The sequence below is a fragment of the Lathamus discolor genome, chromosome 5, assembly GCF_037157495.1.
Source record: "Lathamus discolor isolate bLatDis1 chromosome 5, bLatDis1.hap1, whole genome shotgun sequence".
In the NCBI taxonomy this organism is placed as follows: Eukaryota; Metazoa; Chordata; class Aves; order Psittaciformes; family Psittacidae; genus Lathamus; species Lathamus discolor.
The window spans coordinates 21,318,012-21,343,519 of NC_088888.1; the positions used below are offsets into that span (position 1 = coordinate 21,318,012).

At 39.5% G+C, this 25,508-nt stretch overlaps 2 long non-coding RNA genes across 2 annotated transcripts in view; one reads left to right on the forward strand and one right to left on the reverse strand.

Annotated features, from left to right (window-relative positions):
* The window catches only part of LOC136014895 (uncharacterized), a 38,938-nt gene extending 16,971 nt beyond the window's left edge, over positions 1-21,967 (reverse strand). The window contains exons 1-3 of the long non-coding RNA XR_010612916.1: positions 21,810-21,967; positions 15,638-15,675; positions 4,699-5,201 (exon numbers count right to left, since the gene is read on the reverse strand). This is a non-coding gene — a long non-coding RNA (uncharacterized LOC136014895). The remainder of the gene's footprint in view (positions 1-4,698; positions 5,202-15,637; positions 15,676-21,809) is intronic.
* A 1,430-nt stretch (positions 21,968-23,397) lies between these two features.
* LOC136014896 (uncharacterized) lies at positions 23,398-25,073 on the forward strand. Its single transcript, XR_010612917.1, has 2 exons — positions 23,398-23,559; positions 23,873-25,073. It is a non-coding gene; the product is annotated as an uncharacterized LOC136014896 (long non-coding RNA).
* The last annotated feature ends 435 nt before the right edge of the window (positions 25,074-25,508 follow it).

Sequence of the window (25,508 nt, forward strand, 5' to 3'; positions counted from 1 at the left end):
TGGGTATCGGCCAGCGGCTGGTGAGTGGTTATCTTCTCTTCCCTTGTTATTTCTCTTATCATTATTATTACTGGTGGTAGCAGTAGTGGTTTTGTGTTATACCTTAGTTACTAGACTGTTCTTATCTCAACCCGTGGAAGTTACATTCTTTTGATTCTCCTCCCCATCCTTCTGGGAGCAGGGGGAGGAATAAGAGGGGAGTGAGCGAGCAGCTGTGTGGTTCTGAGCTACCGGCTGGGCTTAAACCACAACAATTCTTTGTGGTGCTCAACATGGGGTGATACAGCGGAAGAAGTGTTTGAGAAAGGGAGGAAAATAACCCAAATCCTGCTAAAAGCCAGTTTTGCCATAAAATGGAGTAAGGTCAAGGGACCTGCACAGGAGATTCAATTTTTGGGAATAAAATGGCAAGGTGGACGTCACCAGATCCCCACAGATGTGATCAACAAGATAACAGCAATGCTTCCACCAACCAATAAGAAAGAAACACAAGCTTTCTTAGGTGCTGTGGGATTCTGGAGACTGTACATCCCAAACTACAGTTTGATTGTAAGCTCTCTCTATCACATGACCCGGAAGAAGAATGATTTTAAATGGGGCCCTAAGCAACAACAAGCCTTTGAACAACTTAAACGAGAGATACTTCATGCAGTAGCCCTTGGACTTGTATGGACCGGGCCAGATGTAAAAAAATTTGCTCTACACTGCAGCCAAGGAGAATGGTCCTACCTGGAGCTTCTGGCAGAAAGCTCCAGGGGAGATTCGAGGTCGACCCCTCAGCTTTTGGAGTCGGGGATACAGAGGATCTGAGACCAGCTCTACCCCAACTGAAAAAGAGATACTGGCAGCCTATGAAGGGGTTCGAGCTGCTTCGGAAGTGATTGGCACTGAATCACAGCTCCTCCTGGCACCCTGGTTGCCCGTGCAGGGCTGGATGTTCAAAGGCAGGGTCTCTTCTACACATCATGCAACCGATGCTCCATGGAGTAAGTGGGCTGCGCTAATTATGCAACGAGCTCAAATAGGAAATGCCAGTCATCCAGGAATTCTAGAAGTCATCATGGACTGGCCAGAGGGCAAAGATTTTGGAATGTCACCAGAGGAGGAGGTGATGTGTGCTGAAGAGGCAGTTCAAGTTCTTTCATAACATCCACTCTAAGTAACCCCTAGGCACTGAACAGTGCCTGCAAGCTATAGCTGCCAAACCAGAAAAAATGTATTTGATTTCACCTCTCATCTCTTATCAAAGCAGTGAGAATCTAAAGACCATCCTATTATGGTTTTCAAGGTCCAGTAGGCATGTAGCAAGAATAAAGATCAGTTTTTTAAAACAATCTTATTCTCCACATGATTGCTCTTTGCACTTGATTTGTGCACGCAGCATAACATTATTAAGGGTAATCAGTAATGCCACTGTTGTTCAGGCAAAGAAAGGTTACTGCACTGTTGAACAGCTCTTCATGTTTGAATCGTGAAATAATGTATCTCGTAGAGCATTCCTCTGGTATGAAATACACTGGGGCAAAACTTAGGCTAACACTGTTAGGATCTGACAGAACACACAATTATTAATTATAAGCGATGGTCCATAGTCATGGGCAACCAGTGCCTTGAGCCAGGATCTAATTCTCCAGTAACTGGGAATGTATGTGCTTGATATATGCCAATACAGGTATTGACTGAACTTGTAAAAGTGAGATGAGATAGCAAAGTAAATCTCTTGGGATTGAAGGACCACATGGAAAAAAACCCTGAGTGATGTGTTTGCTTTTCTTATGGTGTTATTGACATTGAGAACAGATATAATTTTGGAAAATAACACAGAATAGGTCAAAAATGCTCACTTTTGATTTGAAGTTTTACAAGAACTATATTCTCAAAATTGCCACGGTATTATTATAACATTTAATTTCAGAAATACACAGAAAACTGGGGGTGGGGGGGAAGATCTTGTTTTCTTTTCCTTGGAAGTTTTCAGTTTGTTCTATATTCTGGTCACATATTTTGGAGTTATTTTTTATTTAGTCAAACACTCCAGTAGATTTGAAAAGCCATTTTAAATATGTTTAGGTAAAAAATGTAATTGCCTAAATTGTATCTAAGCTGGGGGACAGAAAATAGTAAACTAAACAGAAGTATGACATTTATTCAGATACAGGCTTCTCAGCTGTCCTTCTTAGCCTGTGATAAAACTTTTGCTGTATGATGCAAGCTGTGGTGGTCCAGTAAACCTCCATCTGGATAATGCTGCCTAGCCTTTTTCATTTACTGGTATTATCAAAGCAATGGAAACTTAGGGTGGTATTCAGACTTCTCCACTACTGGTATTTTATATAGCAAAGACATTTTGGAACTTGAATTTGAAGGTTTTAAAATTTGTCTTAAGGCAAAAACTTTTCATGTAGGCATAATTGTTAGAAGATGTTTAAATTCATACAAAATGTGAGAGAGAACATATTGCTAAGAGCAGGCTCACTCAGTAAAGCGGTGCAGCCCTCCATTTACTTTAAACTTAAGCATGTTAGGCACGTGTCCAACAGAGTCTACTTTCCCCATAATCGTAAGTGTCTGCTTTAAGCAAGCTTTTCTGATCTTTGAGTTTTGCAGTCTTCTCTGGCTTTGAAAGGCTGCTACAGCCAATCTCTCTTCTTGCTGAGATTTTTCCATGGCTTTCTTTGCTTTAGGTACTTCAGTTAAATGCACTGTTAATAAAGGTGGAGATTTCTCCTGTGATCTTTTTCAGTCAAAGGTATTCAGGTTCTTAATAAGATTCATGCTATGCCATACTGTAACACGGAACTGCTCCTCTGTAAGTCTCATTCAACTTAGTGGGGATATTTCTATTGCCTTTGGTGTGCTTAGGATGAGTACTGTTGATTGCAGAGTTATCTTGAACACATAGTAATGAATCTCACTCCATGACAGCCTTGAGAGATGAATATTGCTACCTCTGTTACTGATAAGGAAATAGAAGTCTGGAGATCTTGTATGAATTGCTTATGATCATAAAACAACCCTGTTGAAACACTGAGCAGCAGATACCTGTCTCCAGTCCTGACTTATCTGGAAGGCTGGTCTGTCCCGTTGACATCTTACTGGCAACTATTAACCTGTTCCCAGACCTTCACAAAGTAAAACAACAGCCCCTGCAACTGCTACCTACATCTGCATACTTGGTTTTGCAACACATTCACCAGGTCCCAAAGATCTGTCTGCAGAAGCAGCTGCCAATATGAGTACCTGGGGACCTTTCACATTCTCTCTGATCTCCCAGCTGTGCTAGGATGGAGGCAGGGCAAGAAGAGTGACTAACTGAGGTGGTGGGCCAAAATGCAGCTGCTTGGCACTTGACTAGGTGAACCCTTGCTGTAGTTGCTATGTAGTGTTGACTATATGCAGCAGAGAGCATTAGTGTTGTTAGTACTACACAGTTTATCTGTGGTAACCAAGGTTCATATATAAACCCTAGGGCAGCAAGTTGATGAATAATACAATTATTGAATTGTATATTGGGTTTGAATTGAATTGAATAATGGGTTGTTGTTCATAAACACAATATCTCTTTATTATAAATAGCAAGATTGGACATAATTGTGTCTCCTGAGGTGGGGGCAGGCAAGCAATTTGGGTCTGTGTGAAAGAAGGTTCGATAAGTTATTGGGCTGATGTAATATTTATTTACTGCACATAAAAATGGTCAGACTATGCATCTGCTTCTAGAATAATCTAGAAACTCTCTGAGCTGGAAGGGCAAAACTGGCTGATCTACAGTGTGTTTTCTATGTGCCAGAAATTGTGCCTAATTCTACTCTTCCACTACACTATTCCTAACAAGCTGCAGTATCCCTGTATGACACAAAAAACAATATGCATGTCAAACAGGCACAAGCCTAATAGTGCTATTAAAAGGAGGAAAGAGAGCCTCAAATTTCTTATATGTTGCAATTACTCAATAGAAATCTTAATCAGGGAAGTGTCTCTGCAAGCAGGAAGGCTGCAAAATTCAGTCTATGCCATGTTTGCTGCTTAGCTGTGTCCGATAATTTAGGGCATCCACAGAGACAGATGTCTCTGGGTCTTAGTTCATCTGTTGTGTCCACAACTGTTTCTCCTCTGAGCTCAGACAGTGGGACTGCCTTTGGGCCCCCAGCTTGGATGCTTCTTCTGAGCTGCCTCTTTTGGGATTAGGGACAAGAGTGTCAAGGGCTTGCTTCTATGAAGGGTTTCAAATTTCCTCTTCTCAGGGAATGAGCCTGGGCTCCATGTAATTTCTTTCTGGGTTCTTCGGGTTAGGGGTTTCTCTCTAAATTGGGTGAATGACCTGGGATTTGGATCATCCAAGTCAAGCCCAGATTTCTGGCAAATTTGCAAGTTTTACTTCCTGTGGGGTGTTGCAAAGGGTTTAATTGTTCTCTGTACCTTATTGTTGGGAAACACTTGTGCTGTGCAAGCTTTCAGAGGATTCAGCAATGTTTAATGCCTGCCATTTAGCTCTGCTGTTCCTGGTGAATTAGGTGAGCATTCATGTGTGTACAACTAGAAACATGATAATGCTAATCCCAAGATCCAACCAAAACAAGACATCTACAGTGCTATGTATAGTGTAAACATAGTAATACCACATCCCTGTGGTGATTACAGCCTGAGTAGAAAGAAAACAAATGAGGAAGGAGGAGGGACACAGGTATTAAAAATTACCTGACTTCACGTAGGTCTTTCTCTGTGACAGCACAAAACTTCAAGATGAGTCCACTGGGTTAGTTTCAAGACTACAGTTATTCCCACTGAATTTATTTGTGCATTATTCTGTAGGGAGCTGCTGTTCCCCTTGTTATGTTGGAAGGAAAAGGAAGTTTTCCAAGAGAAGCCTGAATAAAAATCCCAATTGCTCTTTCTTTGGGAAAGCCTTTGCTTGGGCCCATGGTTGTCTTTCCTTCCTCCCCCACACCCTTCGCATCAGGCATAGTGTCATCAGTCTCCAGTTTCTCCTTCTTCCTTATACGCCATTAACATCTTGGTCTATCAAAGCGGCAATGCCCAAGAAATTGCTCCCAAGACCTCATAAACAGTTTCAAAGCTCTCTACACTGTATTTTGCTTGCTACAGCACAGTTAAATGTCCTTTTTAATATTTCTGTCCAAAGTAATGGGGTTGAAGAAGGGTGGAGGTGGATGGATCCATCAAACTTCAAGGAGAGCAAGCTGAAATAAGAACATAATAAGAAAGGGTAATTTTAGAGACAGAAGTCAGTGTGTTAAGAGGCTGATGTGCCAAATGGGAACAATCTGAACTTATTTGTTCAAGTTAAAAATATTCTATTTGAGCATCAGCTGTCTCCAATGGCAAGTGCACCAACTGATTATCTGGTATAAATCTACATAATTTTTCATTATACATAATGTAGTTAATTTACTTCAGGCTAAAACTCTCAATCTATTCACACTAAGATTTTACAAAGAACAGGAGAAGGTCACTCAGCTGACCACAGCTCTGGGTTCCTGTGATGCAGGGTAGAAACTCAGAGCTGGTGGTGCCCTGGGGATGTGGAGAACTATTTAGCACACAGCCAAAGCACCTGCTTCTGCTTTGGGATTTCCAGGCAGAATTTTTCAATCTTTTAAATTCTGGGTTGTGTGTGAATACAGACAGGATTTTAGCAAGATAATTAACAGAGCCATCTACATCTGTCTCCATATACAGTCCTGCTTTGTAGCTCTCATCTGTATGTGAGCTGCTTCCAAAATTATGAGCAACTCCACTTAAAACTACCAGTGTAATGCTTGAAAGGCAATAATACCTGTAACTTCTACTATTTAAGAGAGTTTGGATTCATTTTGTCTGCTGGCTAGGTCTCATTTGTCTTGCTGTGAAAAGGCTTCTATTAGTATTGCAAATTAAACTGCTTGATTGTGGGTAGAGCTATCTTCATTTTCCGTACTGAGGTCTGAATTAGTATTTCACTCTTCCTAGGATGAAGGTAAAGTGTCAGCGCTCTCAGATTTAACATCAGCTGGCTGACCCCAGGCTAAGTAGAACGTAGACTCCCTTAGGTGTGCTAACTAATGGTACCTTAGGTGAGGATGAAGATGAGTATGGATGAAGGCTTCTTGAAAATATGCTGGTCACTTTTTGTAGCATTCATCATAAGGTATTGCTACCTTATGAAGGCTTTATCTCTCATGGGAGATCACAGTAACAGTGGAAAAAAAAAATATATATTTTCTAGGTACAGCATGAGACTCATAGCATTTGCCCAGCTCTGATCAGTGGTGAAATAATGGGTAAAATCTCCATTTTAAGATTACCTGTTGTTTGGATAAGTTTATGGAAGCTGTGGCTTGGGTGTGTTTATTTCTCCATTTCTGTGATAGTTTTGTGTATACTGTCTAATAATCTCATCTAGCTGACATTTTAGATTTTAATTTCAAATTGAATTTCTACACATAGTCATTTATGATCAGTCTTATGAAAGCATGACTGAGAAAAATGCTGTCTTTGTTTTTACAATAGTAATTATATCTGTTAGCAAGAGTAGAGGATTCCTCATAATAATTATGATTTTAAGTAATAAGTCACTAGTTCATGACAAGAGCAGAGTTCTTTCGAGAAGGGAGGAGAAGACTGGAAACAAAATTTAAAAAACAAAACAAAAAAAGGCAAGGACCATGGAAAAAAATACACATATAAATGTGTGTCTATGCATACACAGACACCTGTACACAGTCAGCACCAAGCAGAGCCACCCATTTAACCTCATTGATTAAAATTTTGCCTGAGCATAAGGAATTCCAAACTCATGATTTGTGCTCTGCTTGAGTTGTTTTTTTTTTTTTGTTTTTTTTTGGTTTTTTTTGTTTTTTATTTGAAATGTATCTTTCACATCCATTTTTGGTTTTGACTGACTTCTAATGATACCTAGCATTTTCCATAAGTGACACATTAAAATTCAGTACACTTGTAAATTCTGATGCAGCTGTGATGCTGACAACACGTAAGGTCAAAGAACAGTAGGTTCTGGTCATATATTCTGTTGCTGAGAATATGTTATCTTTCATTATTCATATTAATTAGGTATCCATTCAGAGAAAGTAGGAGCTAAGGAAAATATTGTAGATCCTCATTTTAAATCAGTTGTTAAAAGTTCTGGTATTAGGACCCGTCATTAACAAATCCATGTCTAATTCACAGGACCATATAGGACAGAAGCTGAGTTCCAGCTTCAGTGTGAAGGAAATTGTATTAATTATAGTGAAGATATTGCCAATCACCATGGCAGAAGTGTCATGTAGCCTGTTTTTTCAGATTCAGAAAAAATTGGCAGCTGAATTAGATTTGCCTCAAATAATAATGACACAGAGCAGCAAGCTGTAGGAAAGAAGAAAGTCTTGAAAACCAGCATAAAGCATAGGCAGGACCACCAATTTAACATACCAGACAAGAATGGTTGATACTCAAAACATCTGTAAAGCATGTGTTTTCTTCCCTCCGGAACTATGGCCTGGTTTTCATTTTGTTTGTGTTTTCCTTGTTTATTTTGCATTATTGCTTTAGCTCATCAGGGATCTGGTAGGGCTCAAGAAATATTGGCTCCATTTCTGTCTCTCTGAGCTTTCAGTGTGACCCTTAGTATGTGATTTTATATCTCCAGTTCCTGAATGCATACAAAATAATATTTTTCTACCTCATCAGGATGTTATGAGGCTACAGTACATCTAATAACCTTGAGATGCTCAGGTATTTGGGTGGTGATAGACATGTCAATGGCTATCAGAGAGAACTAGACAAATCTCAGCTACCTCAGTTCACCCCTCCTGAAATTTTGTATTATTACATCATGATGTAATAAGGTAAGAATGGATCACTTGAACGTTTTTACTCATGGATGAAAATCACCTGCCATTCATCGTGTCTTATTGTCCTAGGTTCAGCAGTAGCAGTTTTGCTCCTTCTTAGTAGCTGGTGCAAGCTCTGTGTTTTGACTTCCAGCCTGGGAACAGAGCTGATAACACCGATTGTTTTTAATTGTTGCTAAGTAATGTTTATTCTGGCTAAGGACTTTGGAAGTCTCATGCTCTGCCAGGGACGAGGGGAGGCTGGGAGGAAGCAGAGACAGGACACCTGACCCAAGCTAGCCAAAGAGGTATTCCACACTGCAGTATGTCATGCCCGGGGAGGTAACTGGGAGTTACCCGGAAGAGCATGGGCACTCTTTGTGGGGGGTCGAACTCGTTTGGTGGTGGTATTGTATTCTCTTCTCTTGTTATTTTCTCTTATTATCATTGGTGGTAGCAGTACTGATTTGTTTTATACCCTAGTTACTGGGCTGTCCTTATCTCAACCCGTGGGAGTTACATTCTCTCAATTCTCCTCCTCGTCCCTCCAGGAGCAGGGGGGGTGTGGGGGGTGGGGGGGGTGTGGTGGTGGGGTGGAGGAGGAAAGAAAGAGGGAGAAAAGGTGGGGGGAGTGAGTGGATGAGCTGTGTGGCTCGGTTTAAACCACGACACTTTTCAATCAATTTCAACAACTGCTGAAATAGCCACCTTGTTTCAATCAGTGCAAAACAAAACAGGCCTTCCTATCCTTTTTATCACATCTTTTTGGAGAAGGAGGGCATTTTTATATCCTTTTCTTGCAACCCTTTGGTTTAAGATCAAGGTTACTCATCAGATATAACCTGGCTTGTACTGTCAACTATCTCTCATCTAGGATTAAATCGAACAAAGTCACATAATAAGGGGGATGTGAAAAAAAAAAGCCAAACTCTTAAATAATTTAAACTCATTACACTACTAATCCTTCCATTCTCCTAGGCTCCCCAGAGGTGTATTAGGAGGTAATTGAAAACACTTTAATACACTGAAAAGACATTTGAGACTACTATAGTCAGTCCTTGGTAACTCTCTGCTTCTTTGCTGGCTGTTTAGTAATAAGGAAGAAGAGCTCACTTAGAGAAGAGAGAAAAAAAAAAAAAAGGAAAAAAACACCCAACATATTGAAACAAAACCACTTAGAGATAATGTGCATTTACTGTGAGTACTAAAATAACTACACAGAGTTGTCTTTATTATAATGAGAACATATTGAGCATTCAGAAGAATGCATGTAGGATGGGAGAGGGTACTGTCTGATGCTTAATGCAAGGCACTGATACAGGATGCCCCAGGGATCCAGCCTTCAGCTCTGTTGCCCTGTGCACAACCATGTGTGATACCTTTGGGAGTCTATGTCTTATCTGCTTTGCGTGGAAAGTGCTGTTGCTACCTTTTTACCTCTTGAAGTTATATTAATTATTGTTGTTAAGCCACTCTGAGATCCTTGGATAAATTTGCTGTAGAAGCTAAAAGTGTTGTTATTGCTCGAAAATACTACAACAGGAAAGGTGTTTAAATGTCAGTTCTGATTGATAGTGCTTTGGTACAGGATTGAACCATGCCTGTAAAGCACTTGCTTGTATTAAGGACAGTATTAAGCTTCGGCTCCCTAAAGAGAAATTAGGCAGGAATTATTTTAACTTCAATAACATATCTGACATTTGTCAGGCTGTGTTTGGGGATGGGCAATATTTAGAGCATCACTGGAGGCTAGCAGGTGAGAACTGTAATTTTCTGGGTGTGGTCAATTTATAATTCAAAGAGACAGCTTCATCCTACATATAAATTTATTCCCATGATTGTGCTGCTTCTGCCAGTTCACAAATGAAGTCTGATCCAAGGCATTTGATCTTCTACTTGTTTTGAAAGCAATAATTTCTGTCAATAAAGTTTTCCTGCCTATTTGTAGAATTCTGAGCCGAAGTACCAGGCAGAACAAGGAGTCAGTGGTTCATTAGGGAGGCTTTTTCCTCTAGAATATATGATTTTTGAACCTTAACTTGGAGCATAGCATTCAAAAAAATTGTTGCTGTGGAAAAAGTGGCCAGTGGCTTACACAAAAAGGAGTGTACTGAATTTGCCTCAGTCCTGGGCCATAACTACACCCGGGATCTATGGGCTGTCCTAGCAAATGTGAAAGGACTAGAAGACTTCTTAGGCACAGATCTTCTTTCTCATTCCAATGTGGCCAGCTAGTCCAGCAAGCCAGCAAAGAGCAGGGAGTAATATATTTCCTTATAAAAACTTTTGTCACCATTGGTAACTATTGCCACTTAATGTTGCGTAAGGTAAATCAGCTGATGGGCCTGGAGATCCATGTTGGTTCCCTGTTGTATCTGTTAGGTATGTATTAAAATATTAATATATTAAAATATTACTATTTTAAAAATAATTTTAAAAGTAGGATTAACAATGGCTGGACATCTGCCTGAAGTCAAGTAAAGCTCCCAAAGCAGGACCTACATTTTGGGGAAAAGCTAGGTTCCTTACTTTGTAAATATAAAGGGGAAAGACTTCGCTTGTTCAAGCTGGAGTTGCACCAATTCATTGCCCCTGTATTCCGTTGCAAAAGCTTAAGAATATGGAGCAGACAACCTACCCTGGCCATCACTGCTTTCCTTCCTTCACCCAGCTGCATGCCTGCTGATTCCTACTTGGTTTACTTTCTTTACTGACATTGTGCCTTGTAGCAAGGGAAATGCAAGCTTGTCAGACTTGGTTCTGCTCTAGCCCTTGAACTGTTGCTTCTCACTGTGTGGATTAGTACCACCTGTGTCAGCTAGATGGGCACAAATGTCTATAGGGGAAAGATAAATAAGATTTACACATGGCTTGTCATTGGCCAGAAAACAGGACCCAATAGGTGATTTTCATTCACTTTCCTTAACAGTTAACTTCCTTTTGTGTTCACAGTCATTAGACCGTGTACCCGAAACTCTTCAGTTAGAAGAGTTAAAACCTGATGCAATTTTCCATTGTAAGGAAGAATATACACCACAGCATAGGCCCCCAACATGTCACAGCTGCCGACAGTTATGTAATGTCTCTGTAGCAATCACAGAAATTTCTTCTGCTGAAAAGTATTTAAACGCTATTTATTTTGAAATGTAATTTAATAGCTGTTAGATAGGAAAGATCTTGGTCTTTGCAATTTATTTGCTTTCTCTAAGCTCCCCATCTCCTAATAAAATTACCCACAATAGCAAGTAAGGAACTCTCATTTTCTAAGCGCGGACTCTCACATAACACTTTCATTCATGTTTTGATTTCAATGGCATTAACAAGTTTTATGCTGCAAGAGGACCTACCCTTCACACTGTAATGCTGATGAAGGCTGATCATATTTTTCTACTGTAATTTCATAAACAGCAAAAAAAAAAAAAGATAATAATATTGACTTGCACGCCTTAGATGAATTTTGAGGGGATCGGTAGTGTATGTAATGTGCTCTGGAATTGATGCTCTAAGGGCTATTGGAAAACTGCCTTTCTGACGTATTTTCAGACACTAGCAATGCAGCTGTGTTAAGTCATTGAATGAGCAACCCCACATAAAACACCTAAATAACAGAATTCAATAAAATAACTTCAAAAGCCCACTGAAAAGAGGAGATCCATTTTATGTGTCTAAATATATCATTCATCTTTCTGGACTTCCAGCTGGAATATACTGGTGGAGAGTTGAGAGGTATCAGCCTCACTGCTTTGAGTACTGTTGTTATGCATAGTAACAGCAGTGCTGAAACCCTGGCAGGTACTTCCCTTCAGAAAAGGGTGTCCTTAATTCAGCTCTTTCTTGAATCTGTAGTAATACAAGTAGAATTATGAAAATGAAGAAAGGTAGTCTACTTTGCATTATTGTGACTGAGATAGGGCCTAGATTCTTAAATGAACTTTGCAGAGATTAGATAATTTAACTATCCAGGTTAACGGCTAACAAGGAACTACCCTGTGATGACAGGCAGAACATCAGGGAACTGGAAATTCGTGGTATCCAAACACTACACCAGATGACTGAGTCTGCAGTTACCAGGAAAGAGCTAATCTATGCCATTGTCTAGTAAACTCAAAATTCCTCTGTCTCTGTAGTGATAATACTTCATCATTTCAAAATTTGCATATAGCTCATTGCAAAGGAGGAAAAGCTGAAGTTCTATTGCAGGTATTTCACTTTTTCTGCTTTTAAATATAAAATATTAAAGTCTAAGATGTAGTTAATATTGTAGATGTAATATTACTCAGAATTTAAAAATGCAGTAGGAAATAAAAAAATAAATAAATATTTTTGGTGGTTTGGTTTTTTTTAACAATTATTTTTTTTTCCAGCTGCTCTGAGTAGAAGCATCAGGTAAAATACACAATTTTATGAAACAGTTCATTATTGAGTGTCCTGGGTTTACCAGGAGCCGTTTTGCTCCTTCTTAGTAACTGGTGCAAGCTCTGTGTTTTGACTTCCAGCCTGGGAACAGAGCTGATAACACCGATTGTTTTTAATTGTTGTTAAGTAATGTTTATTCTGGCCAAGGACTTTGTGAGTCTCATGCTCTGTTGGGGACGAGGGGAGGCCAGGAGGAAGCAGAGACAGGACACCTGACCCAAACTAGCCAAAGAGGTATTCCATACGACAGCACATCATGCCCGGGGAGGTAACTGGGAGTTACCCAGAAGGGCACGGTCTCTCTTCAGGGGGGTGTTGAACTCGTTCGGCAGTGGTATTGTATTCTCTTCTCTTGTTATTTTCTCTTATCATCATTGCTGGTAGCAGCAGTGATTTGTGTTATACCTTAGTTACTGGGCTGTTCTTATCTCAGCCCGTGGGAGTTACATTCTCTTGATTCTCCGCCCCATCCCTCTGGGAGCAGGGAGGGTCAGGGTGGTGGTGAGTGGACGAGTTGTGTGGATTGGTTTAAACCACGACATTGAGAAATACACTGTTTGGGAAACCTCCTGCCCAACTTTTGTCTAAAAACCAGCTAGATCTACTTTAGAAATTTATTAACCTCAGCTGCTCTAATTTCTGCTTGGGCTAGGCAGCTCAGGAACAGAGCTGTAATTGGCTGATACCAGTTCCTTGAGTATCTTGTCTCTTCCTCATACTAAGCTGTCTTCTGATGCTGGAGAAAGAAAAAGACTATGTATATAAGTATATATACATGTGCTGTGATTTTTTTTTTTTTTTTTTGTTTTGTTACATGTACTCCAGAGATAACTGTCAAACTCTTAAACTGATATATTTCTATCATGGGGACCTGTACAGTTGCAGCATTTCCTTCACAGAAGGAAGCTGGCTAGAAGCCACTGTTTCACAGGCCTTGTGCTTTTGGAGATGTGAGTTGCTCTGTAGGGAATAGAGTACAGTGTAGGTGGTTTCTGATAATGGACGTTTTGGCAAGCTGCCTGAGATGTTTTACTTATTCAGCTAGGGATTCTTGCTTTAATATGCTCTTTTATAACCTGTGCTGCATGATGCTCACAAAGCTGCCATGCAAATATATTAGCTAGTGCAGGAAATAGCTGTATGGCGGTGTTCAAGGCCAGGTTGGATGAAGCCTTGGGTGGGATGGTTTAGTGTGAGGTGTCTCTGCCTATGGCAGGGGGGTTGGAACTAGATGATCTTGAGGTCCTTTCCAACCCTAACTATTCTATGATTCTATGAAATCTGAAGTGCCTTCAAGTAACAGCTTTTGCCAATACACCATATTACTCTGGATTTCCACTCAAAAAGAATCTTGTCTTTTGCCTCCAGGACTAATCTATCTGAGATAATGGTGCTTGTCTCTCCAGGTTTATGGCAAGACTCTGCAAGGGTTTTTGTAATATTGATGACAAGGTTAGAAAATGGTACTTCTGTCTTTTGAAGTATCTATGTAAAAGGCATATTCTAGTTGTTAACTATTCTTCTAGTTGTCTAGAAGAATAACATCAAAAATATGACCAAGTAGGCAAATTGAAGATATAACTGGGTAAAAGGTATGTATGAACAACTTTAACAGTGGAAGTTGAGTGCATTCAATATTTCTTGAACTTTACAGAAGTTACCGAGACTACTGGGTGTTGTTTTGTTTTGGCTTTTTTTTTTTTTTCTGTAATTTCTCTTTTAAATATATGAATAGATAATGTAGTCATTAAAGATATAATAAAGACCTTTATCTGTGTGGTTAAATGGAACTTTTTAGTTTGTAATTATTGGTACAATAAACATAGCTTTTCTGAATACTTATTTATCTCTCAAAAATCTTAAAGAACGTTGTTAATTGTTCTTTGGTTGCCAGTTAACAGAATTTTGTTTTGGTTTAGGTTTTACAGATTCTACTGTTAACATCACTGTATTTAATATTTTCCTTTTGGTAGAGGAATTGCATGTGCTACTTTAACTTCTTCGTGGTGTTTGAAATGTAGGGTTAAAAAATTAGGCATTATGGTAGTAGTATTGCATAGATAACAAGTCTAGAGATAAAACAGGTACATACCAGTATTATCATTAATGAGAATGAGATCACGCAACTTTTTTTACGTTAAGGGACCTAAATTTGGAGTCATTAAGAGCATAAATGATGAAAAATAAAAATACAGATAATCTTAGACATTGTGGAAAAGACTGATGACAGGCAGTATCCAAGCTTAGAGCTGTGAGTGATGTACCAATGCACAATAAATGCTATCAGAATAGTAATATCCCTTGTGTCCCCTAATTTTGTATTGTGTTGGTTCTAACTATGCTTTGCAAAAGAGTATGTGTGTGGGGGCCTTGTTTAGGTAGTTGCTTATATGTTTGTGTTCAAAATGCCATGCACAAATAGATGAAATGAGGCAACTTTCTTGGTTTGGCTAACATTCCCTCCCTGTATCTAATGTACTGTAAAATCCCAGTGAATTGTTGCCATTCATGACTGAGTCCACATTAATGAGAAATTTGGTGCAGTAGGATTGGTTCAGTGGATTGAAAGTGCTGGTGCTGAAGATTATGTGAAGTTCAGGGTGTGCAGGTCAGACTAAAATTAGTTGGGTACCCTGGACCAAACTTCTTCACAATGTCAAGGGTTTGGAGCTGTTTGGTTTTAGTGTGTCCCTATTAAACTTTGAGTGCATCTAGTATAGTCTGGAACAGACCTTCTAGTTCAGTTTCTTCTGAAAGAATCTAGTTTGTTTGCACCAAATAAGCTCTGCAAATGCAGTCTGTGCATGGGTACCCTTTTAAGAGTCACCAAAATGCCCTCAACCATAATGCTAATGTTAAGATAGGTTCAGTTTATCATCGCTTTTCTTGCCTACATAGAATCTAAACTGACAGTAGGAAATGATACCTGCACACCAGTTTGAGCCTTTTAATTAATTCTCTGTAGATGTCAAAGAGCCAGAGGGATACTTGTGATAACTGCTTGTAACAGCTAAGGTGGTTCTGATCTCTACTGATAATACAGAGGGAAATAGCTACATTAGTTTTTACTAGTATAGTGAGCCATTCAGCCCTCTGTTCAGCTGCATTACCAATAAAATAATAATTAAGAAGTTAAAGTAAGTTGTTACTACAGTTTTAATTAAAGTTCTGAGCCAGTTTCACAGTGCAGCTTTGGGTCCTGATAACAACAGATCTAGAGTCTAATTACTGTCATACCAGGTGGCCTGCTTTACATCTAGTTGCTTCCCTTGAGCCTGACAAAAGCCTGACTTGAAAAGTCAACTTTGTTTCCAGTAGAATATGATTTTATTATAGGTGAGGAAAAATGTACAGAAATAAAGGCTTCTTCCCTCCAGGTACATGCTTACCTAGCTCTTGTGCCTTCATTAGGTTCTGAAGCTCTCTCCTGGAATTTTGAATGAAGATGTTAAACACATTCGTATATTGATATCTTTTAAAACTCACCTATTCCTAAGTTGTACACGAGGTTTATGGAAAGAGCAGAGCTATGTAGATATTTCAAAAAGAGGTAGCAATGATGAGTATAAATTATGATAGCCGGAAGAGGAAGGATAAGTTCTGTGAATTTTAATGCAGTTTCAAAAATACCTGCTCCTATTTGTTAACCGGGACAGAACTCAAATATTCTTGACTGAAAGCATAAAATAAAGGCTTTTAGAAATACACAAATTAGGTTCAGCATCTTCTGTACCATTTTATTCTAATAAGCCAGATGGAATTGTTAATTTCTTGAGCTTGTGGAAAGCTATTCTGAAAAAGGGTCTGGATATGTGGCAAAGGGTGTTAAAGACAGAAAAAAGCTTTAGCACTGATCAATAGTACTTGGAAGCACAGGGATTTGTTAAGTGCTGAAGGCAACCACTTATTTTCCCCAGCATCTAGGATGCTGGGCTCATATAAAGAACATATAATAGTTATTATAGTAAGTGTCAGGAATGATGCATAGTAGGGCTGGACACAAAGCACAACTGAAAGACACATTTATATAAAAAGAAAAAAATCCCTTGTTTTAAAGGGCTTTGGATCACATCCAAGCAATCTTTGTCCCTGGACTTCCACCACAAAGTTCTGCAATAATTAATTAGTAGACATAAAAAGGTATGTTGTGTGAAGAACTAAAGAAAAATGCTATTAGCTGAACGTGATCTTCATAAACTACTCAATGTTCTGTTCAAGGCAAATACAGTTATGACCAATTCTTGGCTTGGGATACAGTGAATTTCAGCAACAAGCCTGATGCTCATTTTCAGTTAATGTTTATAAAGGTAGATTTCTAGTGGTGTTTTTGAGAGAGATGTTGGAAAAAGACTGAAAGAAATCAACTTTAGTCTTATAGCTGTGACCAATATGTGAATGTTTAATCTGTTTTTACATTTTGGTCAACTAGTAAACAATTTTTCCTCTGAATGTACAGACTGAGGGCCGACTGTGTTTATACCACTTGAAAAATCAATGGAAATACATTGAGCTCTTGTTAGGCTATTTGAACACAAATTTCTTTGTAATAGAATTTTTTTCTTCTTCCCAACCACATCCTTTCAGACCAAACACATGCTTTAAAATTTTCTTTTTTAGCTTGGATGAATAAACCAGTACATATGCTAAAAATGTAGTGGGGTATAATAGCTAAACAATAATTCAAAGAAAAGCTCTTCTTAGCAGTTTTCAAAGTTTATTATTCTGCGCTTTATGCAGAACAGATGGGGGAAAAACCCACAGGCGTAGCACTGAGTGCAACACTTGTGTGCATAGAATATCCTCAGGTGGAGATGAATTAACTGAAAGAAACCCAGTTTGAATCATGCTGTCAGGAGTACCCAGTCAGCATGCTGCTTCCAAGGGCTGGGAACCAAGGCTGTCCTACCACCTCAGCCAGGGAGCAGGGCAGCTGAGGGCAGCCCAAGCCCCAGGCATCAAGCACCTTCCTGGGACCAGCGTGAGGCAGGGCTGGGACATCAGCCCATGGGTGGGAGTCAGGCTCTGGATCAATGGGGCTGTGATTGGGCAGTGCAGGCTGTCCCAGGGTAAGGACACTGAGCCCCAACAGCAATGCTGTCAGGAGGAGCTCTCCCCAAGACCACCAGCAGCATTAGCTCAGTGTGGTCCCTGAGCCCAGGAAGACAAACCCCCAGGGTGGGGAAGAGAGATCTGCTCAGGGCTCCGACATATTAACATGGAGTAATACATTCTCCATTCTAACTTAATTTTAATTCTAACTTATTTTTTTGCATGGCAAGAATGACAAAACATTTTATCTTAGCATTTACAAAGTGGACACAGTGACAAATTTAGACAATGTTCATCAGTCTCTGCCCATCGTGGTGAGCCTCTGATTTTTAAGTCAAGTTGCATGCTAAAATAGCACATTCTCAGCACTGAGGTCAGTTGTGCTGAAAAAAACTTTTTGGCCTTAGAGGTGAAGCCTCCTCTTTCTGCTGGCCTCTAGTCTTAGCTTTGAAAAACAGACCCTTCATAGAGTTTAAAGGAGGAAAAAAAGCCTAGATAGCTGAACTAGCCCCACCGCAGATGGACTTCCTGAAAGATGTCTGTTGCAGATGTCAGTGTTTAAAAGAGTCTAAAAGATCCTTTTAGATGGAAAATTTCAGGTTAATTCTGTTATAAAAACTAGCTAAAAACCCTTTTGGGCAATAAGAAAAAAGCAACAACAACAACAACATCAACAACAAAACAAAAAAAAAAAAACCAACAAAAAACAACAAAACCAAACAAACAAAAACCCAAGTCCCCCAAACCAACCAAAACCAAAACCAAAACCAAACAATTAAGACTTACTAATATTTTACTTTTACATGATATTTTTTCTCTGTAAAATAAAGCCACTAGGGCATCTGTGGTAACTCTAGTTAGAAGTTTTAGAGAGGACCCTATACCAAATTTTGGGTTATGTACACAGATGCTGCAAGGATTTCCTTTAGCACTACATGACAATCTGTTTGTCTACATCAAGAACCATGAAGATTTTAAGACACGAGTAAGTTTAGTATAGCTCACCTTTGAATATATATAAGCAAATAAACATGTCATGTAAGGAGAAAGCTTACTATTTTTAAAGAAATGTAGGCAACGTAGTCATAAAGTTTCACAGAAAGCTGTCACAATAAGTACTGGTACTTCTCTGATTTGGGTTGGGTCAGAAGTAAACTATTTGAAAACTTTTTGCAACTGATGTCCTGAAAAAAACTGCAGGGGAACAGAAAACAAATGACAGCAAGGATGTTCATGGCGCTCACTGATGACACAAACTTCTTTGAATGACACATTTAAGCTCCACATCCCTTGAATCTCAGGAGGCTTTTGTGGAATCCTGTCATTCAAGGTGCCTTTGCAATGGAACAAATTGGCTGTCACTACTGAAGGCTGTAAACTTACCATCAAAAACAATTTTTCAACTGAATTTTACATTTAAATGCTTGATGAGCATTTGACAGTGCCTGCTGGGTTAATAAATACAGCTTGCTGTGTAATGTATAGCTGTGAATTGTCTTAAGGGAAAAATAAGAGGTTACCCCTACCTTCCCATTACCAGTTATAACTTGTGTATTTAAGTAACTCTGGCATGTTTTGCATTAATTAGAAAGCATGTAAGATGAAAATGGAGTTATCACATTGTTCCCAGTGCATATGTTTTGCTCACAAGCTGGGAAAAAGAGTCAAAGATTATAGACTGCAGAAGTTGTTTTCTGAGCAGTGAGAACTATAGGTTGTTAGAGGAAAGCCAGTCGGAATGTGGAACTCTGGCTTTTAACTCTGGTATTTTGCATCATCCTGTAAAACTCATATCACTACTCTTTTTGCAATAGGACCCTGACGTGGGCAAGAAAATGTGCTAGTATTTTTCTAAGGCCATATATTTCATAATTTATTTTTTATTTCAGTTTCCCATCAGTGAAATTGAAAGAACATTAGTTACAAAAAAAAAAAAAATAAAGCTTAGTTCAGAGGTTCTATTAAATGACAAATTCGGCAGCTCTGTTAATATGGACTCTGAGTTTTCATAATATGCCTTAGATTATATGTTCAGATGAAGAGGTGTAATTGCATTTTCACTGAATTAGAGCAGCATGATGTCTATCAGACAGTATAAACTATTTTGCCAAGAAACAGAAATTTATAATGGGAAAAACTGGGCAGGAGTTTTATGCTGGGGCCCTGCATTTTCACTGTCTGCACTTCAGGATGTAGATAGCTTTAAACACCTCCTTGTCCTACAGAATCCTTTGGGAATGCTGGCAGGAATCAATGTCTTAGTCAATACTGAAATTAAACTGATGGTTACTGCCGCCTCTCATAAAAGCTGCAGACTTACAACTGCCATCAAAGCCACATTGGAAAGAGGTATTTATTATTATTTTTCATAAAGTATCTAGGCTTTTATGGTCCTGGTAAGCCATTAAATGAATTGCTGGTGTCTGAAGATATTAGACTTGATTCATCCTTCTATATAAATTCTTTTTTTACCATTCTGGTTGCTGTGGAGGGAGCTAAAATTAAGCTCAAGTTAGAATTGCACCTTTTAATATCGCTTTATATGTCCAGGACAGAATGAGTCCCAGCATAAATGAGATGCAGCTTTTTTACCTGCATGGGGAATACAAATGAAGCCCATGGAATCAGCAGGCAGAGTCTAACCATCTTCATCAATAGCTATATCAGCACCTGTGTCCACCGAGAGAGTAGAAGGGGAAACAATTCCATGTTTTCAGTTTGTGTTTTTTTTCAAATATGGGGTTAGATGCTTTGAAATAATGCCTGGCTTCCTCTGGAGCAAAGGTTGGTTTTGTGACTTTAAAAAGTTTCAGCTTTTTTCATGTCAGAGTGTCTTAACTTTTTCTTAACTCCCTATTCCTGGCACTCAACACCAATATTATGCAACCAGAGACAGGGGGACACTGGGTCCCTTTGCAGGTTGAGTCACAGTCAAAGATGAAATTTAAAACTAAACCTCACAATTTTGATCATTAGAAAATCCCAGTTGGATTTATCTTGCAAGAATAGATGTAGTAACCTGGCTGAGTCTAGTTCAAACACAGACAATTATGTTTGGTGTACCAAAAATCACCTCTGTGTATTTGACAGCCTTTGTCACTTCCTGAGCCTGAAAACGACTGTTTGGGATGACTTTGACTGCTGGGGGGGAAGAAATTCTCAGTACAGTATGTGTTGTATGGAAAGTGGTATCAGCATATAGAGAGATAATCATTACATTTATAATTGACAAGATGTGAATTAATTTTACTGGCAATTAGTGTGGCTGGCAAAGTGTTCTTAGAAGAGGTTGAAAACTCCCTTGTGCTTACAGTAAGGAGCAGAGAAGCTTATATATTTTATAACAGCTGGAGTCTGTCTGCTTTAGCTTTGTTCCATATCAATCAGATAGACACTTTTTCTCTCCTGTGATCGCAAGTAGTAACAATGAAGACCATAACGTGTTCTGGAGTACAGACAGGAATGAACCTGAGCAGACAAAAAACTCACCAGGTGATCTTCAAGGTTTACTTTTAGTCATAGAACCCTGATAGTACAGAAGATATGAAGAGTAATTTTTATCCAAGATGAAAGTAAACATCTAAAAACTGTTTCTAGTAAAACACACTGCTGTCTGAAGTGCCTGAAAACTGCTTCCACACAAGGAGGGGCATTCCACATTAGCAGGATTCCTATGTACAAGGACTAGGGACCAAACACCATATAAATAATTAGATGTTCTAGTCTATTTATTGGGGTATTAATGCAAAGCAAATATATATAAAGCAAATATATATATATAAATATATATATACAAATGTGAAGCAGGTTATGTACATACTGAATGGGATACCGCTGAGCAGGAGGAGATGGAACATGTTGCCTGGTCAGGGGCGGTAGGCCATACTGATACTGGGAAATAAAGGGTTAACATTGTGCTTGCTTGTTTGAGCAGTCGCTGTGCTTGGTGAAGCAGAACCGTAGGAGTCAAAGTTGCTAGAATGGTGAAGCAGAATTGTAGGAGTTACAGCTGCTAGGCAGAATTGTAGTAGGTAAGATTCATAGCTTAATATTTAATACATTCTTGTTCAAATAGTATCTTTAGGAAGAAAAGGAACAAAAGATAGCCAGAGTAACAAAATTTGCAAACTTGACAAGTTTCTGCTTTAAGATACATAAAATCGGCTTGTACCGAACCTGAGGTTTGGATAGGAGCCGAAACCCTATTGAAAGTCTGCGTGAAAGCAAGAGGTTACTCGCAGTGATGAAGAGGAACTACAGGCCTTCATCCTCACGACCCCCTACCGACCACCACCAGGAGGCACTGCGCAGGCGCACCAATGGGACGAATGCCAGAAAACTAATTATAATACTAGACGGGAATAGGTTTTGCATATGTATTAGGCGTGAAGCAATCTCATGTTTAGGTAATCATTATATGTAATATGAACAAACTGAGTGGCAAAGGAGGGGCGCGCATGCTTTTGGAGGAGCAATCCCCATGAGCCTCAGAGCTGAATAAAACATACCTACCTTACAACTCTAATGAGTTGCGGAGTCTATCCGTGTATCAATATGTCTTCAAAGTGTCCCCCGAATCAAGATGTGCATCTGGCCTTCTCACCCATCTGTCCCTGCACAGGTCCTTATGATGCAGCAGGGAGGAATCAAGACATGACCATTGTGATCAATAAGCATGATTCCTTTATTGGACTTCTACCTTCGGTTAATATATCAAAATAATAAATGAATATGCAAATACTAGGCACTTGATTGGTTCTGGCATAAATAAGGCATTGCGTAAGCTCATCATTTTTGTGGTTAAACTATGTACTTTTATATCCTCTATTTTACGTGCTTATCCTGTTTATTAGGTACTATTATCTGTCAGGGCCATAGTGTCCTTGTCTGTGATTGGCCAGAGCATGGCGCTTCCCGCCAGATGCCCCTCAGTTCCTCATAATCTGGCGCCAGTAAGTCTGCACCATTCTCTAAACAAATGTTCTATTTCAGCTCTTTGATGGGAACGTGACCTTTCTCTGTTAGCCACGTCTCCACATCCTTACATCCCCCCTCGGGCTGGAGTGGAAAATTACCAGTTGCAATATCAGTGCACAGGTGACCAGTGTGTAAACAGATGTTTACCAGTATAAGACTCCCTTTTGCTAACAGCAGTGTTAACTCCCCTGTTTTCAAGGTTATGTTCCCACAACCAATGCCAAACAGTACTTTTCTATTTTTGTGTGTTTCACCATGAACCATCATCTGCTGTCACCAGCACAAGGGGGGGAGAAGAAAATGTCACCTATTGTATAATTAGAAAACCACTTGTGAAACAAAGATGATATTCCCCTGAAGAGCTATTAGCTCCTGCCTTAAATGACTTGTGGAAAAAAATTCCAGTGGGACACAGTAAGTCTAATTAGGATAAAATATTTTTTGTGCTTTTACCTGGAACAGCAATTTTGGTGTAGTATGTGTGATAACTGCAAAGACTGGCAAAGACCCTGAAAGCAACAAACAACTGTCCCCATGAATCTACCAGCCTTTTATTCTTTAACCTAGGGCTTTCCAGACTAGCTTTTTCAGGCTAGCATGCTGGCTAGGAATGTCTGCATCTGTTATGTGTGATTACCTGTAGGGATCAGTAATTAGCAACACTGACAATCAACTGGGATTTGTTATGTGTCGCTCTAAGGGTGTCCTGGGAACATGTACAGGGCATTGAAAGATGAAAGCCAAGCAATGGGGAGGGAAACTGCAGTGTTGCTTGTAGTATGTTTCTTATTTGCTGTTGTTGACCTTGCACCAGCCTCTCTGTTGGTGACCCCAAGTGACATACTCAGATGTGACCTGGAAACATTCTGCTAGGAACACAATCTGAAGCCACACTAGGCCTTTAAAATCTAGTTTCTAGACTGATTTAATATGCTATTACCTTAGATCACTACCAATCTGGCCTGCAGGTAAGAGACCCTGGCTGGAGTTTCCTAATCCATCCATCATTACTTTCTTGATAGTTTATTCCAGTGTGATGCATTGGTAGGATTTCTCTGGACAGTAATGCAAGGTGTTTTGTTGCATTGTGTTGCATTTTCTTGCCCCCACCTTCAGGCTCTTATCTTCCTCATTTTGGACACGCTGAAGAGGGGAGAAGGTTGAAAAGGGAGACTGAAGAGGCAACCTGCCCGAAGCTACCCAGAAAACTCCAATATGACAACAAATGTACCTGTAACATGGACAATCCCTGGTTACAGCAAGTCACCTTGCTGATTAACTGAAGGTATGCCAATACATCAGTTTTTGCATCAGTAGATCTGTTTTTACAGTGGTGACTGCTATTCATCTTTGTTTCCTTCCTGCCCACTCACATTCTTTCCCAAGTGTGCAGAATATCCCCCAGTGCAGCTGTAAATGGGCAAAGGCAAAGCAAATTTTTTGTGTGTGTGTGGTTTTTTTATAATTTTTTATATCTAATTCTGGAAGAATATGGAGAATAACATTTATATGATACCAATAGCTTCCATTAAGCACCTGCTTTTCCCATAGGAGTTTCTTTTTGCTGATAGATTGATTAAATGTTCTATTTTTCATAGGTCGTGCCAGCTTGATGGTGACTTTGAGCAGGTTCAGGGTGGCAGAAAACATCTTGCTCTGCACACAGAGCCATCGCTATACAATCCCAAGACCTTGAAGACAAAGAATGACTACCTCCTTGTTATGGTATCTTAGAGGCATCAGTGATCATGGAGGATAAGTTATGAACATTGAGAGATAAAATGGGTTGCAAAGGTTCTATTCTCATGAATAGAAGATTTTTTCTGCATTTTCACTTAGTTCTGATTGTTTGGTATGGACCTGATACTGTGGTGCAGCTGTGAGAAATGATGCAAACTCCATTGATTTAGTGAAGATAAGGAAGGGGATGTCCACCTGCTTTAAACCTAATCCCTAGTGCTCTCATGCGTGTGAGTTCTTGGTAGTATCTGGGGATGCACCTGCTCAGGTCAGGATCACTGGAGTTATTTTCAAGATAAGAGGAAGTTAATGCATAAGACAAAGTACAACATTAAATTATCTGAAGTGCTTTAGTAGGTTGTGGGTAATAACAATGTAAGGTATTGATTCACCATGCCAGAAATACTCTCTCTAAAAAGCTTAACGATGCCAAATGCAAGAGAAATTTCTCCCTATCAGTAAAATGATGGCTTGTACATGACACCAACCAAGCACTGCTGAACCCGCAGAAAAACAGAGCTTTGAATGACTGCCCCTACATGTGTTTTCCTTGGAGGCTTCCTACCCAGAGACCAACTTCAGCTCTGTTTAGCTTCGAGAAAGATGCAGATATTGTGTGAAGCAATAGCACTCCAGTTTGGAGTATAGATAACCTGTTTTCTACAGCCACGTTTTAAATACCTTTCAAGAGAATTGTCATTCCTTTTCACTGGATTTCATCATCAGTCTTTAACTAAACAAGTATGTGCTAGTAGCTTCTAATGCTTCCCTGAGGACACTTTAAAGGAGGAACTTAAACCTAGAAAAGATCCAGGCCAGTGTTCAGTCATGGCATGTGCATTAGGGTTGTTTGACTATTCATCATAGTCAGAGGACATATGTGGGAGCCTTTTACTATGGCTCTGTGTATTATGTGTAGATGTGAGCTTTATTTTTAAACAGATGTATAAGAGTTTTATCTCTGAAAAAATGTTATGCCCTGCTTGAGGGTACCTGCAAGTCAGATTAATGTGTCGAAGTGAAAAAAGAGAGAATAGAGAATAAAAGCAACTTACTCACCATGCTGTCCATGTCTTTCACTGGAGAGAGATTTAGGAGATGTGGATACGAGCATGTGAGTTAGTATGATACCTGTGCTGGGTACCTGAAGTTTCAGCCAGTATCTGTAAAGCTGCAAAAATCTGGTGCCCAGATCACAGAATCACAGAATAGTTAGGGTTGGAAAGGACCTTAAGATCATGCACTTCCAACCCCCCTGCCATGGGCAGGGACCCCTCACACTAAACCGTGTCACCCAAGGCTCTGTCCAACCTGGCCTTGAACACTGCCAGGGATGGAGCATTCACAACTTCCCTGGGCAACCCATTCCAGTATCTCACCACCCTTACAGTAAAGAACTTGTTCCTTATATCCAATCTAAACTTCCCGTGTTTATGTTTTAACCCATTACCCCTTGTCCTATCATTATCATCATGGCTTGACTTCGCGAATGAA